Below are 15,529 nucleotides of genomic sequence, written 5' to 3' on the forward strand. Positions count from 1 at the left end.
GCCATGCCCTCTGTTGCCCACTTATATCCTAGGCCTTTCCCATGAAACTCATCCCTGTGTCTCAGGAGAGCACAGCATGGCTGAGCATCCCTCATCTTATTTTCACAGGGCCTTCATTGTAGCATGGAGGTCCTGACTCTTCTCTTCCTAGTGACAGCTTTCTGTTTTATTACTCAACAGTTTCAGAAGAGAGAATTGGTCATAAACTTTCTTGTGTAATTGACAGAAGGTGATGCTTCTTGTCCCAAGTGTCCTGTTCCAGGTGCAGGTTCTAGAGACAGGACCTGTCCTGGTGAAGCCCTCATAAACCCTGTCACTCACCTGTTCTGTCTCTGGATTCTCTGTACCCACCTTTGGCATAAGCTGGATCCAACAAGCTCCAGGGAAGGGCCTAGAGTGGGTTAGAAGGATAGATAGTGGTGGAAGCAGATATCATCACACACTGGGCCTGAGTCCCCTACTGATCTTCAGTGCTCTCTGATGGACCTGAGCATAAGCTGGTCCTTTTTTTCAGGTGTCCTTGTCCTATTGTGGCTTTAGCCATTGGCACCTGCACTGTTAGAGTGTCAGCATCAACAGAACAATTCCAAGAGCTGGGTTTTATTAGCACTCAACAGAGTAAAACCTGAGCACATGGCTGTGTATTCTAGTGGGAGATACATGTAAGGGAGCCCAGTCATTCACCTGCCTGCAGGGGACACTGAGGACCAGTTGGTACCTGAGGACCAACAGGGAGCTAAAAACCAGCAGGAGGAGCTGAGGACCATCAGGGGTTCTCAGAATCAAAAGGAAATTAATTATAGACAGGCAACTCAGAAACAATGAGGTGAAGCTCAGGTCCAGCTGCGGCTCAGGACCACCAGGGCTCCTTAAAGTCAGGAGGGATCTCAGGATCAGCAAAAAAAACTGAGGACCAGCAGAGGCACTTAGGATCATCAGGGGAAGCTCAGGACCACCAGATTCACATCTCAGAAGAAGGTCAAGAAGTTTTCTAGATACCTTTATATAGTGTGGTTTCTCTATGAAACTCAGAATGCTTCCAGCATTCTGTCTAATCAAACTTCTTATTTTTTTATTATATTTTCAGAAATAATATAATCTTTTTTTCACTCTAGATTCAAATACTTGTGATGCTTAATATATTTTGAATGTACACCTTAAGTTCTGAGCCTTGATGACTTGCTCTGGGGGCCTAAATCAGCTTCTTTCAGAGTCTAGGTGGATGCTGGAATCTCTTTCCCTAAACATTATGCCCATCACTTGCACACAGTCTGTATTTGATTGTTTAAACCTCCTTTATTCTGGGGCATGGTGCCAGGTAGTAAATTCAGAGACACTCGACTACTGAGCCATATCCCCAGCCATATTTTGTATTTTATTTAGAGAGAGAGTCTCACTGAGTTGCTTAGTGTCTTGCTGTTGCTGAGGCTGGCTTTGAATCTAGAATCATCTTCTCAGCCTCCCGAGTCCTAGGGAATATAAGTGTGCACCACTTCACCCTGTTTATGCCTGATTTTATGAGTATAATATTTGGATGTACTCAAATAAATTAGATTTAGGAACTTGACATTTTAATACATTTTGAAGGGTCTGAATAAGCAACTATGTGTTGTATTTTGTTGGGGATCAAACAACATCTCATGTGATGATGTTTGATCCCCAAAATCACTAAGAATGGCAGCATATTTCTCCATCAGACATATAACTGATGATTCCAGGGGTATTTTCATAGTTACATTGAAACCTAGTTCTAGTGAGGCAGAGAACAGCACCCTGACAAATGTCATGCATGTGTCATTCCCATGAGGGATCCCAGGCTGTGCATACCTAGGTGTCCAACCCCTGTCTCCTGGGTGTGGGGAGCCCACCAGCTGCTCTGCTCCAGTCACTGTGAAGCACAGCCTGGCTGTGGGCCACAGGTGCCCTGTGAGCTGCAGAGCCCCAGGACAAGGCCCTCTCTGCACATGGCCCTCACCACCCACCCTCACCCTCGCCCTCCCTGTATCTTCCCATCTCCAGGGGCCACTGTCCTCTCTCTTTTCAGGACCCGATGCACTAGCTTCCCCACATGAGGGATGGTGTAGTGATGGTCTTCCTCTGCCTGACCCATTTCAGCTAGGTCCATGTGCTCCATGGCCATGCCCAGGGCCAGCATGGACAGGATTCCATTCTTGTTGAATAACTTTATTCTTTCCCTGGGGACAGCATATTTTCCACTTCTCCTTTAAAGGACAACATGGGGATAAAGAAAAGGTCCTCAAAACTCATGGAACTTTAGTTGAAGACAGGCCTCATGAACTCCACTTCCTACCTGATGTGCACACTGGCCAGAGATTCTGTCCCCAAGCCTCAGGCTGTCCCATGCCATGTCTCTGCTGGCCTCAGGTCACACTGCATAGCATGGGCTACATGACTGCTACTCTCCACACTGGTCCTGCAGCTGGCAGACCAACACTCTTGGGGCCTTAAAGGTTATGCTCCCAGGCTCCACTAGCATGGCATATAGAGACTGTAGGGGTCACACTTAGGGCAGAGCTTTTCCTCAGCTAAGGCCTACCCAGGGCATCCCCTGAATTGCAGGTGGAGGAGGACCAACCTCCACACTATGGCACCCTTTGTACCTGCAGAGTGAGCACCATGGATGCTGCCAGGTTGGCTCCTTGGTGACTATTTCAGCTCTCAGATCAGAGCTCATACAAACCAACCATTTACCTAGTCCCAGGGCTATGTCAACACCTTTAGATGCTCACTATGTCTACCACAGGCCCCAGCACCAGTGTGGCTGAGTCCAGTCTGTGCTGCTCTGAGCAGCTCCTGAGGGTTCACAAGGAGAGAGCTGTGCTGCAGCAGTTCCTGGAGACCTGGGTGCAAACACCCAGGTACTGCTCCTGACCAGGGCTCCTGAGGCTGCAGCACCACATGGCAGGAGGCAGGAGGCCAAGAGAGGAGACACGGCTGGACCCCTGGGTGGGGCTGGGATTCCACTGGGGCTCATGTGCCAGGAAGGTTTTATCAGCCCTGGGGGAAACCAGGTAATCAAGACCAGGGTTTCATTTGTCCTCTAAATGCTGGGACCATGTGGACATGTAAAGAGAGACATGGAAGCAGTACTGAGGACATTTGGCTGTGATTTCAGGAGGATTCCAAAACACTTCATACACACAGAGAGTCCCTGCCTCCCCCAGGTCTTTGTGCACAGGAGGAGGACAGGAGGCCTGGATCACAGATGACAGATTAAGTAGACCAAGCCCATGGGGACACTGGCTGGTCCTTCTTCCAGGTCCCTCACAAAAGTTGGACATATATGGCTCCCTGTGGACACAGCTCATGACAAGTGAAAATGAGGACAGAGCCTGGGTTTCTCCATGCCCACACTAGGGCCCTGTGCTGACTACAGGTGGCAGCAGCATGTGTACCTTAGGGCTCTGTGCCAACTGGATGCTCCTGAGATGAAGGAGGACCTCACAGGGAGGCACAGCCTTCCCACTGCAGGGAGCCTCTGGGGCCCTCAGCTGGACGCCTCCCTGGAGAGCAGGTGGTAGCAGAGGGGAGAAGACACAGAGCACATTTCCAATGCAGAACGGTTCTGAGAAGCTCACAGGTGTGTGCACATGGGAGCTGGAGGAGGGTCAGGGCAGCAGTCATGTCCATGGGGAAAGTGGAAAACCAAACATAGGACCACTCATCCCAGATATGAGCTGTTGGACAGTGAACCAGCACTCATTCTTCTGTGTATGATTTTACATTTGCACCAGGGTGTTAACATTGACACCTCCATCATATGATTTTGTGTTTATATTAAATAAATTAAAATTATGTACAATAAGATCACAGTAGAAGCAATTGAACTTCCTGAATGCTCCTCTGTCCTCCATGCTGCCCCATGACTCTCTGATCTGCTCTCAGTGCTGCTCTTCCTGGACCTCCACTTAGAGCTGCTATATAAGAGGAGCACATGCAAATAGGGCCTCCTTCTGCTCATGAAAACCAGCCCACCTGACCCTGCAGCTCTGAACAGGAGCCCAGCCCTGGATTCCAGCTCAGCCCACTCAGTGATCAGGACTGGCCACAGCTGCTCACCATAGAGAGTGTGCTCAGCTGGGTTTTTCTGGTGGCTGTTTTCAAAGGTAATGAATGGAGAACCAGAGTTCCTGAGTGTGTGAGTGGAAAGGAGGGAGAGAAAGAGTGGATGAGTGCCAGTGTCCTGACCAGGCTGCCTCTGTGTTTGCAGGTGTCCAGTGTGAGGTGCAGCTGGTGGAGTCTGCGGGAGGCCTGGTGCAGCCTGGGGGTTCCCTACGACTCTCCTGTGCAGCCTCTGGATTCACTTTCAGTGACTATTACGTGTACTGGTTCCGCCAGGCCCCAGGGAAAGGGCTGGATTGGGTTGTTCATATAAAAACAAAGCTAATAGTTACACCACAGAATACGCTTCATCTTTAAAAGACCAATTCACCATCTCCAGAGACGACTCCAAGAACACCCTTTACCTGCAAATGAGCAGTCTGAGAACCGAGGACAAGGCCACCTGTTACAGTTTTAGAGACACAGTGAGGGGACCTCAGTGTGAGCCAAGACACAAAACTCCCTGCAGGACACCCAGGACCACCAGAGGGCGCTCAGCACATAGGGAGCTCAGGGTCACTGCCAGGAGCAGGTGCAGAGAGGGTGGGGGCAGAATTCCTCCAACTAGAGGTCTCTCTTCTTTATGTACCAGCTTTCTAGGAGACCTCTCTGGACATATTGTTGCTACTAATCTGTTTCATCTCTGAAGAGAATAATTTGTTTTTCAAATTAATACTTTTTAAATTAGCGCATCATAATTATAAATAATATTGCATTTCAATTGAGCACAACTACACAATATTGGGATATAATTTCTCCATTTCAGTCCCCTGCCATCTCCCTTTCCCTCCCTTTCTCTTTACCTCTCCCTCCTGACGCATTTTCCCTTTCTTTTCTCGACAGATCTTTTCTATAATTTGGTTTCATTAGTGCCTCTTACAGCACGTAAAGGGGACATCCACTGTGCCATCCTCACACAGGACACAGGAATGCTTTGTCAGTGTCATTCCACTGCGTGTTCCATTTCTGTTCCCCTACCTCAGCCTTGATCCCATTCCTCTCCTCCTGCTCCCTCTTCTGTTTCCAGGGGATTCTTCCTGGTACTTTCTACCTTTTGTGATCTGCAATTCACATTTGAGATTAAACACTTGACATTTCTCCCTCTGAATCTGGCTTAATAAAGTTGATATTCTCCAGTTCCATCCATTAAACAGGAAATGCCATATTTCCACTCTTCCCTGTGGCTGAGTGAAACACTGTTCTTTATATACACCACCTTCCCTTTAATCCAATCATCTGTTGATGGACACCTGGGAAAGTTATGTAATATGGCTGTTTTCAGGCCCACTGGTGTAAACATTGATGTGGCTAGATAGCTGTGCTATGCTGATCTGGGGTCTTTTGGATAAATACTGAGGAGTGGTAGCTGGGTCACATCGTGGCTCCATTCCTGGTCTTTCATGAAGTGTCTATTCTGCTTTCTACAATGGCAGCACTAATTTGAAGTCCCACCAACATCTATATACCTCTTTCCCACATCTTTGCTGACACTTTTTTTTTATCTGTGTTCTTGATGGTTGCCCTCTGATTGGACTGAGATGAATTCTCAATGCTGTTTCAATTTGCATTTCCTGATTTCTAGGACTATTGAGGATGTTTTTCTATATTTTGTGGCGACTTAGATTTTCTCTCTTGAGAAATGTCTGTTTAGCTCTTTCTCATGTATTTATTGGGTTATTTGGTCTGGTAATTAAGTGTTTGGAGTTCTCTATATATTCTGGATATTTAGTGCCCTATCTGGGGAGCAGGTGACAATGATGTCCCAATCCCCAAGGCTCTCTCCTCACACTTTGGCTGGATTTCATTGCTGCGCTAAAGGTTTTAATTTGATACTGTCCTACTTACTGATTCCTGATTTTGACCCTTGCACTTTAGTTACCTGGCTAAGGAAGTTGGTGTCTGTGTCTGTACAGAGGAGGGTTGGTGCAATATTTGATTCTAGCTTTTGCAGATTGTACAATATAATTAGTCGATTTCTGATCAATTTTGAGTTGATATTTTACAGGGTGAGAGATAGTGACCTATTATATTCTTTTACATATTGATATTAAATTTTCCCAGCACTGTTTTGGAAACTCTGTTAAGTGCCAGATCAGTGCACTTATGTGGGTTTGTCTCTGTACATTCTACTCTGTCCCCTTGGTCTCCATGTCTGCTTTGGTGCCAGTTCCATGCAGGTTTAGTTACTACAGCTCTGTCAAATAATTTAAGGTCAGATTTTGTCATATCTCCAGGTTCACTCTTCCTGCTTAATCACTTTGCCTACTGTGTATTTGTAATTTCTCCACACAAATACTAGGAAACTATTCTGGTTCTTCTAAGAAGGTTGTTGGTATTTGTTGGGAGTTTCATTGAATCTGTGTGAAATTTGAGGTAGTTTGGCCATTTGATAGTATTAATTCTGATGATAGCAGAACATGGTAGGTCTCCCATCTCTAAGATCTCTTTCAAGATCTCTCTGAGTTATTGACTATTTCCATTGTACAGATCTTTAACCTCCCCAGTTGAATTTTTTCCAAGTTCTTTTTAAGGTCATTTAGAATGGGACCATTTTTTTTTATTTCCTTCCCAGATGACTCATTTTGGAAATATATGAAAGTGGTTTATTTATCTATGCATGATGTATTTAGCTCTACTGCCAAAGTTGTTTATCAGATCTAGAAGCCTTCTGATGGAGATTTTGGCTTTTCTAAATATTGGATCACATCACCAGCAAGCAGCATATTGAGATTTCTTTCTTTCCTCTATAACAAACTAATTTCTTTTTCTTGCCTAATTGCTCTGGCTAAAGGTTCTATTGACTATGAACATAATACAAACTTTCAAATGAAGAAAGAGATGTTTCCTAGAAAACATAAAGAAGATTGAAAAGCCGCTTACAAACTGAAGAAAACAAAAAGCAGAAGACCCATCCAACAAAATTAGAGATAAAGCAGAAGGTATTGCTACTGAAATCCAGAAGATTAGAAACTATTTTAAAAAATATCCTTTCCTAAACTAGAAAATCATAAAGAGATTGAAAAATTCTAAACGCATGTGATCCAGACAAATTGAAGCACAAGAATCTACGAATGAAAAACAGAAAAATATCAAGACATAAAGCTGAACAGCCATTAAAGACCTTCCACAAGAGAAGAGCCCAGAAGCAGAATGACTAGTAGTTGATTATAAGAGAATTTTAACAAAGAGATGAGGCCAACCTCTTAAAATTGTTCCATGAAATGAAAAAGCAGGAAGCATTGAAAAAAATTATCTGTAAAGCCAGTAATACCCGGATACCAAAACCATATATAGACACATCCAGTAAAGAAGACTTCAGACCAACATCATTGGTGAACAGAGATGCAAGATTCCTTAGTAAAATATTGACTCACTGCACTCAAGGACACATGAGAAGGTGGGGACCATGATCAGTGGATTTCTCCACAGGGTTGGGAGGTTGACTCAACATACAGATCAATAATGTCATATCCATATGTGATTCACCACATGAATAGAAGTGAGAACAAGAGTCACACCATCACATCAACAAAGGCAGGGAAGTAATTTGACAAACTGAAGTTCCCCATCATGTTTAAAGTACTGGAGAAGCTAGAGGCACGTGCCTGACCTCAACCTTGTACAGGCTACATGTGACAAACCCAAGGCCACCACCATTATGAAGTGAGATATCTTGAAAACAGTTATTCTCAGCTCAGGAGGGACAAAGATTTTCACTCTCCAACTCTGATTAGACGGGGTCCCTGCACTGCCTAGTTTGACACAGGAGCATTTTAACATGGAGGACATGCAGAGCATCATTCTTGAGGCTGAAGTGACTGCTCTGTGGTTACCAAGCTCAAAGAGCGCTGGTGAGTCTTTTCCATTAACTCAGAGGATTTCAGTGGTATTCCCTGATTAGTAACACCCTTGGGATTCTCTGTAGAGAAAGCACCACAATATTCCGAGGTTGGTGCCCTGGATACCGGGAGAAACTCAGGCTCATGATCCTCCTGGCTCCCAAGGATTCCCTGAGACTCAGCACTGGTCCTCTGGCACTTTTGCTGCTTGTAAATGAAAGGTGTACGACTGAGTATCAGGTGAGGTTTTTTCAGGGTGACAGGCAGCCAGGCTGGGTCACCACAGCAGCTGAGCACTAATGAATGGCAGGGGGCCTTCTGACCAGTCCACTCAGTAAGGTCTGTCCTTGACGAGGTCTGCCCACCCCAGATCTGGCACCTGAGAAAAGGAGCCTGACTGCCCACATTCTGCCTGAGACATCAGGTGGCCCTGCACCTGAATTGTCCACCGCAGACTTGGGAGGTACCGAGGGGAAACCTGATTGAAATCCAGGGAGTGAGTATGATGAGACAGTGCCAGAAGCTGCTGAGAGGGTGACTCAGATGTCCTCCATTGCTGCCCTGCTGGACTCTGGCCTAGAAAACAGCCACCATCATGACCAGCAGAGCCAAGAGCTCTCTGCTGTGGAAGACCTCACCAGGGCAATCAGGACATAGTCTAAGGAACTCCATACTCCAGGGACCATTAGAGTTAGAGTCAGGTTCTCTCCTTGGCCCTGTGCCCACAGTCTTCCTCCTAATCAATCCTTCTGATCAATTTTGTAGTTGCTATTTGTACAACTGCCAGGTAAGTTAACAGGACCCACCTGCTTCTATACTCAACTGGAGGGCTACATGTAGGGCACACATGGCCCCATCCATAACAATGTCACAAACACTGAGGGTAATGTGTCCACCAAGGCAGAGCCAGCAATTAATTCTATCATTTGTCCATGTTGAGAAGAGTCTGCCTCCTTCCTGGTCATCCTCCTTCCTGGTTATCCTCAGCACTTTGAAGAGGCCCAGGCCCTCACCATGGCCTCTGGCCCATAAAGCAGAAGCAGGGCTGCTGGCCCACAGCTGTGGCTGTGTCCTCTGACTCTCTCCTTTGGTATTTATAACTGTAGGTGCATTGTAGGGAAACAGAGCACTGGATTTGGTTTCCATAGTGATTCAGACCTGGATCAGGAACCCCATTTCTGTGGGCAGCCCTTTCCCTTCCTGCCCTTCTCCCTCCCTGCTCCCCTCCTCGGCTCTGCTGGTCTTCCTTCTATGTGTTATATATGTCTGAGTTGGAAGTTCATGGATGTTCATGAAGGTGAAGTTCACTGTGCTCCTTCATATCAGCTCACAGCATAGGTGATGAGTTCCCTTCTGCTCTCCTCCCTTTACCCCTCTGCCTACCCGCAGGCCCTTCCTGGAACCACTGATCTTCTTCTCTCCACATCACCCTCCTCTCCTCTCACTCTCTCCAGCTTCCTCAATTGGGAGAGAAAATTGGCCCTTGGCTTCTGCGTCTGGCCTCCTTCATCAGCTTGATGGTCCCAGTTCCACCTGTTTCCCAGCAAATGCTGTCATTTTACTGTCTTCCTGGCTGAAGACCCACTGTGCACAGACTCAAAGCTTTCTTCATCTACACTACCCCTGTAGGGTGCAGCCTGTCAGTGCTTCTGCTGGAAAGGTGACCATTTCGTCTTATTCATGAAGAGCCAGTGTTGCTTCTCTTTTGGAAAATCCTTCAAGACCTTGTTTTTCCCATGAGATCTTGGGCCCAGGAGATGTCAGCCCTGGAAGATGCCCACAGACCTTCCCTGGACATGGGCATAACCACCTGGGCACCGCTAGGATGGTTCAGGGGATTCCTAGACAACTGCCCAATCCCTGCAAGTTACTCCATCCCCATGTTGAACCTGTCCCCAGGGGATGATATCTGACCTGTTCCTCCATCCCCATTTTGGCCCAGACCCCAGGGGAAAACATCTGACAGGTTCCTCTATCTGCATGCTCTCCCTGACCCCAGTTGATTCTGTGTGACCTGTTACCCACCCAATGCTCACTCTATCTCAAGTGGATAATATATAACATATTGCTGCCTCTGCATGCTAAACCTGTGCACAGGGCTTGATATTAGAGCTGTCACACCATCTGACACTTGGTGTCCCCAGTGGATAATATCTACCTGTTACTTTATTACCATGCTGCTTTGTCCCCAGTGGATAATATCTGACCTGTCCCTCCATCCCTGTGCTGGTTAGTCCCCAGTAGATGACATCTGACCTGTTATCCCATTCCCATGCTGGCTTGTACCAGTGGATATAATCTGAATACTTACTCCTTCCCCACGCTGGTCCCTTCCACAGTAGATACTATCTGGCCTCATAAACCATCTACACACTGGCCCTGTCCCCTGTGGATAATATCTGATGTATTACCTGATCCCCAAGCTTGCCTTTCTACAGTAGGTAAACTCTGATCTGTTACAGCATCCCCATTTGGCCTGTCCTAGTGTATAACATCTGCATGTATAAAACTAACCCTACCTAATTCAGTTAGTGTGGCATTGGCTGTCCTTAATCATTCATATGCTCCTCTGGTAAAGCCATCTGCCCTTTACCTTGGACTCAGGTTGTGACCTGTGTGTCTGTCCCTACTCTGCTCAGGCTGCCTGCTGTTTTTAGGCTCAGCTGGGCAGGGTGCACAGTTCTGGAAATGCATGCATCTGCTCCTGCATGTCCCCATGTGGTCAGGGAAATACATACAGGTGGCTTCATGACCAGTTGAATTTCTAAGGTCTCAGAAACACCTGGTTGAGCAGGTATTATGTCTTCTCATTCTCTCCCCACCCCCGGTGTCATCCATAAAATAAATAATTCTTTCATGAATGGTGGTTGAAGAGTCCCACAGGCTCCTTGTTCTTTTCACCTGAGGAGTGCATTCACAGCACCTTGGTCAGGTGTTTTTGGAGCAGCTGGGCCTCACAGTCCTGTGGGCTCCATGATACTTGGGCCACTCTAACAGCCTGGAAAACTGAGGTGCTGCTGAGCAGCAGAGGTACAGGGCTCATCTCTTCCCAAAGGCTGCCTGGGGTGGGCCCACCAACAGGCTCAGGACAGCAGTACAGCCGACCCCATGACAGGAGTGGTGCCTGTCACCATCTAAGGAGGGCACACATCAGGCAACACCTTGGACCAAGAATGAGATGCTCTCAGCACTCCAGGGCTGGCATTGAACCTCCACAGGAAATCTGGTAGTGGATACTCTAAACCTAAAAAGAGGAGCTTACATGTCTTATTAGTGTGCTGTGCTCACTCAGTTAGGCAGGAGGTCAATACCTGAGCCTCATCAGGAAGTCAGCAACTACACCTGCCCTCTCAGTGACCCCGCGTCACTAATAACAGGGTCCACTGTTTTCTGCAAATGCTGGGCTGTGGGCAAGGCAGGTCTCACTGCAGTGATGCTGCACAGGGAAAAGGACTGGGCCTCCTCCCTCACCCAGCCTTCCCTGGATGCTGTACTCTCTGCTGTCAGCCTGGCTCTGCTGCTCTGGGGGACTCAGGGGCTCTCAGCCTCAGGCTGCAGTTGAGAGCTGCCTCTGCTCCCAAGACTCTCACCTGGCCCAGCACCTCCAACCTGTCCTCTCCTGGTGAAGACCAGAGGGCAGGACAGGTGAGGGGAAGAGCTCAGGGCAGATACCCACCCACTGCTATCCACAGACATTAGCTGGAGAGTCAGGAGGACAAGCAGGGAAGAGGGTGGGGGAGGGCAGTGTGCACACAGCAGGAATCTCCTGCCCTCCTGAGACCCTGCTCCCTCCTCTCCTGCTCAGTCTGCAGCCCCAAAATCTCACAGAGATGAAAGAGAGGAACTTGTCCTGAGAACAAAGGGGGCTTTTTTCCTGGATGTGGGGAACCCCATCCTCAGTCCTGTGCTCTGTTCAGTCATCACTGAGGGCTTCTTCTTTAGGCCTGGGAGGTGAACTTGGGGCCTTTTGTATGCTGGGCATGTTGCTGTCACTCTGAGACCCTTCCAGGTGCAGGGAGGGAGGACTTGGAGGAGGCAGGGCTGGGCTCAAGAGGGTGTGCTCCTCCTCTGACAGCCTTCCAGCACCCTTGAAACTACCTGTTCGACTCTTGTAGGTAAAGCTCCACTTGGGATCCAGACAGGGACACATCTCAGAAGCACACAAGACCTAAGCAGCCTGACTTCAGCCTCTCCAGATATCAGAAGACCCTCACCCACATACAAATCCCTCCTCCTGCCCTGGGTTCAAATGCCCTCTGGGCTGTGGGAGCTCCCAGCTCTGTGCTCAGACAGGGCTGAGGTCTCTGGGAAGGCAGGTGTGGTCTAGAAGATGAGGCTGCTGGGTCTTGTCCTGTGCCTGGTAACAGCTCTCCAAGGTGAGTGTCCCCAGTGTCAGACCTATGTCCATGGGGAGGTTGTGACTGCAGGTGACTGCCAGGGTATGACTGTCCTTGTCCCCAGGTTTTCTGTGCCAAGTGCACCTGAGGGAGTCAGGACCTGGCCTGGTGAAGCCCTTGCAGACCCTGTTCCTCACCTGTGCTGTCTTTGGTTACTCCATCACCAGTGGTTATAGCTGGAGCTGGATCCGTCACCCCCAGGGAAGGGGCTGGAGTACATAGGGCTCATATCTAGTGGTGGTAGCAACCCATTCCTGAAGAGCCAAGTGTCCATCTCCAGAGACATGTCCAAGAACCAGTTCTCCCTGCAGCTGAACTCCATGACAACCCAAGACATGGCCACCTATTACTGTGCCAGAGACACAGTGAGGGAACCTCAAGGGTGAACCTAGTGTCAAAACTCCTGCAGGGCCCCCATGGCCAGCAGGGGGCGCACAACACACAGAAGCTCAGGTGCCACCTTCAGTGCAGCAGAGGAGAGTGGATGATTTCTCTCCAGGTGATCAGTGTCTCCCTGGATCCCATCATGGAGAATCTGGAGTTCTCTTCTGCCTCAGATCATCCAATGCTGTTCTCTTATGGTGTCATGCGGGTCTCTTTCCACCTATCTCAGGTCAGGTTGTACAGTACGCGTGTGAATCTATGTGTCCATATGTGTATATATTTATAAGTAAAGTGTATGTGTGTGCAGGAGTGTTTTTTGTGTGTGTCTCTCTGTGAAACTGTATGGGTGAGACCCCGGAAGGCAGAGACTGCTACCTTGTCACATTGCTGTCCCTGAGCTCCAGGCATGCCACCTGTTCCAGCAACCAGTCCCTGGGCAGCTGCAAAGGACTCACATGGGGAAGGCGCAGCAGGCTCTCAGACACCTACACCCATCACAGCCATGAACCTGACCCTGCCAGGTGCTCTTTACACACTGAGGTATGGAGAGGTAAAGGTTGGGTCTATGAGCAGGGAGATGGAGTGAGGGGCATTGAGTGGAGAGAATGAAGGAGGGGTACAGGGCCTGTGAGCAGGGAGAGGGAGGGAGGGGTACAGGGAGGGTGTGAGCATAGAGAGGGATGGAGAGGTATACGGGGGTTGTGAGTAGAGGGAGGGAGTGAGGGGTTCAGGGGCCTTGGGCAGGGAGAATGAAAGAGGAGTACAGGGCCTGTGAGCAGCAAGAGGGAGGGAGGAGTACAGGGAGGTGTGAGCAGGGAAAGAGAGGGAAGGGTACAGGGGAATTTAGCAGGGAGAATGAAGGAGGTGTACAGGGGGTGTGAGCAGGGACAGGGAGGGAGGTGTACATGGGTTGTTTGCAGGGAGAGGGATGGAGAGGTACAGGGGGGCTGTGAGCAGGGAGAGCCAGTGAGGGGTTCAGAGGCTGTGAGCAGGGAGAATGAAGGAGGGGTTCAGTGGGGTGTGAGCAGGGAAAGGGAGTGAGAGGTACAGAGGCTGTGAGCAGGGAGAGGGATGGAAGGGTACAGGGGGCCTGTGAGCAGAGAGAGGTTGTGAGGGGAACAGGGGCCTTGAGCAGGAAGAATGAAGGAGGGGGAAGGGCCTGTGAACAGGGAGATTGTGGGAGGGGTACAGGGGGGCTGAGAGTAGGGAGAGGGAGTGAGGGGTACAGGGGCCTTGAGCAGGGAGAATGAAGGAGGGGTACAGGGCCTGTGAGCAGGGAGAGGGAGGGTGTGGTACAGGTGGTGTGAGCAAGGAGAGGGATGGTGAGGTACAGGGGAGCTATGAGCAGGGAGTGGGAGTGACGTGTACATGGGGTGTGAGCAGGGAGATGGAAAGAGGGGTACAGGAAGCTGTGATCAGGGAGAGGAAGGGAGGGGTTCAGGGCCTTTGAGCAGGGAGAGAAAGGGAGGAATACAAGGGTGCTGTGAGCAGGGAGAGTGAGTGAGTGTTAAAGGGGCTGTGAGCAGGGAGAGGGAGGGAGGGGTTCAGGGTGTGTGAGCAGGGATAGGGATGGAGGGGTACAGGGCCCTTGAGCAGGGAGAATGAAGGAGGGGTATAGAGCCTGTGAGCTTGGAGAGGGATGGAGAGGTACAGGGGTTCTGTGAGCAGGGAGAGAGAGTGAGGGGTACAGGGGCTTTGAGCATGGAGATGGAGGGAGGGGTACAGGGAGCTATGAAGAAGGAGAAAAAGGGAGGGATACAGGGGGCTGTGAGCAGGGAGAGGGAGAGTGGGGTACAGGGACCTTTGAGTTGAGAGACAGAGGTAGGGAAACAGGGACCTGTGAGCCAGGACAGGGAGGGAGTGGTACAGGGGCTTTGAGCAGGGAGAGGGAGGGAGAAGTTCACGGGTTGTGAGCAGGGAGATGGAGTGAGGGTTACAGGGCCTGTGTGCAGGGAGAATGAACCAGGGGTTCAGGGCCTCTGCGCAGGGATAGGGAGGGAGTGGTACAAGGACCTGTGAGCAGGGAGAGGGAGGTAGGGTTACAGAGACTTGTGAGGAAGGACAGGGAGGGAGGGGTACAGGGGGCTGTGAGCCAGGAGAGGGAAGGAGGGGTCAAAGGGTTGTGAGCTGGGAGAGGAATGGAGGGGTACAGTGGCCTGTTAGCAGGGACAGGGAGGGAGGGGTACAGGGACCTGTGAGCAGGGAAATGAAGGGAAGTACAGGGTCTGTGAGCAGGGAGAGGGAGAAAGGGGTATAGGGCCTATGATCAGGGAGAGGGAGGGAGGGGTACAGGATGGTGGGATCAGGGAATGGAAGGGAGGAGTACAGGGACCTCTGAGCAGGGACAGGGAGGAAGGGGTACAGGGGCTGTGAACAGGGACAGGAAGGGAGGGGTACAGGGGCATGGGAGCAGGGACAGGGAGGGTAGGGCACATGAGGCTCTGAGTAAGTAGAGGGAGGGAGGGGTACAGGGCCTGTGAGCTGGGAGAGGGAGGTAGGGCACAGGAGGCTGTGAACAGGAAGAGGGATGGAGAGGTACAGGGGGCTGTGAGCAGGCAGAGGACATGAGGGGTACAGGGGCATTGAGCAGGGAGAATGAAGGAGGGGTACAGGGCCTGTGTGCAGGGAGAGGGAGGGAGTGGTACAGGGGCTGTGAGCAGGGAGAAGGAGGGAAAGGTACAAGGGCTGTGAGCAGGGAGAATGAAGAAGGGGTTCATGGCCTGTGAGCAGGTAGAGGGAGGGATGGATACAAGGACCTGTGAGCATGGAGAGGGAAGGAGGGCTACA

General features: G+C 49.7%; 1 protein-coding gene across 3 annotated transcripts in view; it reads left to right on the forward strand.

The window, feature by feature from the left end:
• Window positions 1-15,529, forward strand: part of LOC101965612 (regucalcin-like) — a 237,350-nt gene that overhangs the window by 214,531 nt on the left and 7,290 nt on the right. For all 3 annotated transcript variants that reach the window (XR_005731753.2, XR_013432230.1, XM_078035590.1), the window contains 2 exons: window positions 4,232-12,337; window positions 12,858-13,282. The gene's annotated coding sequence lies outside the window, so the exon portion shown is untranslated. The remainder of the gene's footprint in view (window positions 1-4,231; window positions 12,338-12,857; window positions 13,283-15,529) is intronic.

This window comes from Ictidomys tridecemlineatus (assembly GCF_052094955.1).
Source record: "Ictidomys tridecemlineatus isolate mIctTri1 chromosome 1 unlocalized genomic scaffold, mIctTri1.hap1 SUPER_1_unloc_4, whole genome shotgun sequence".
Lineage (NCBI taxonomy): Eukaryota > Metazoa > Chordata > Mammalia > Rodentia > Sciuridae > Ictidomys > Ictidomys tridecemlineatus.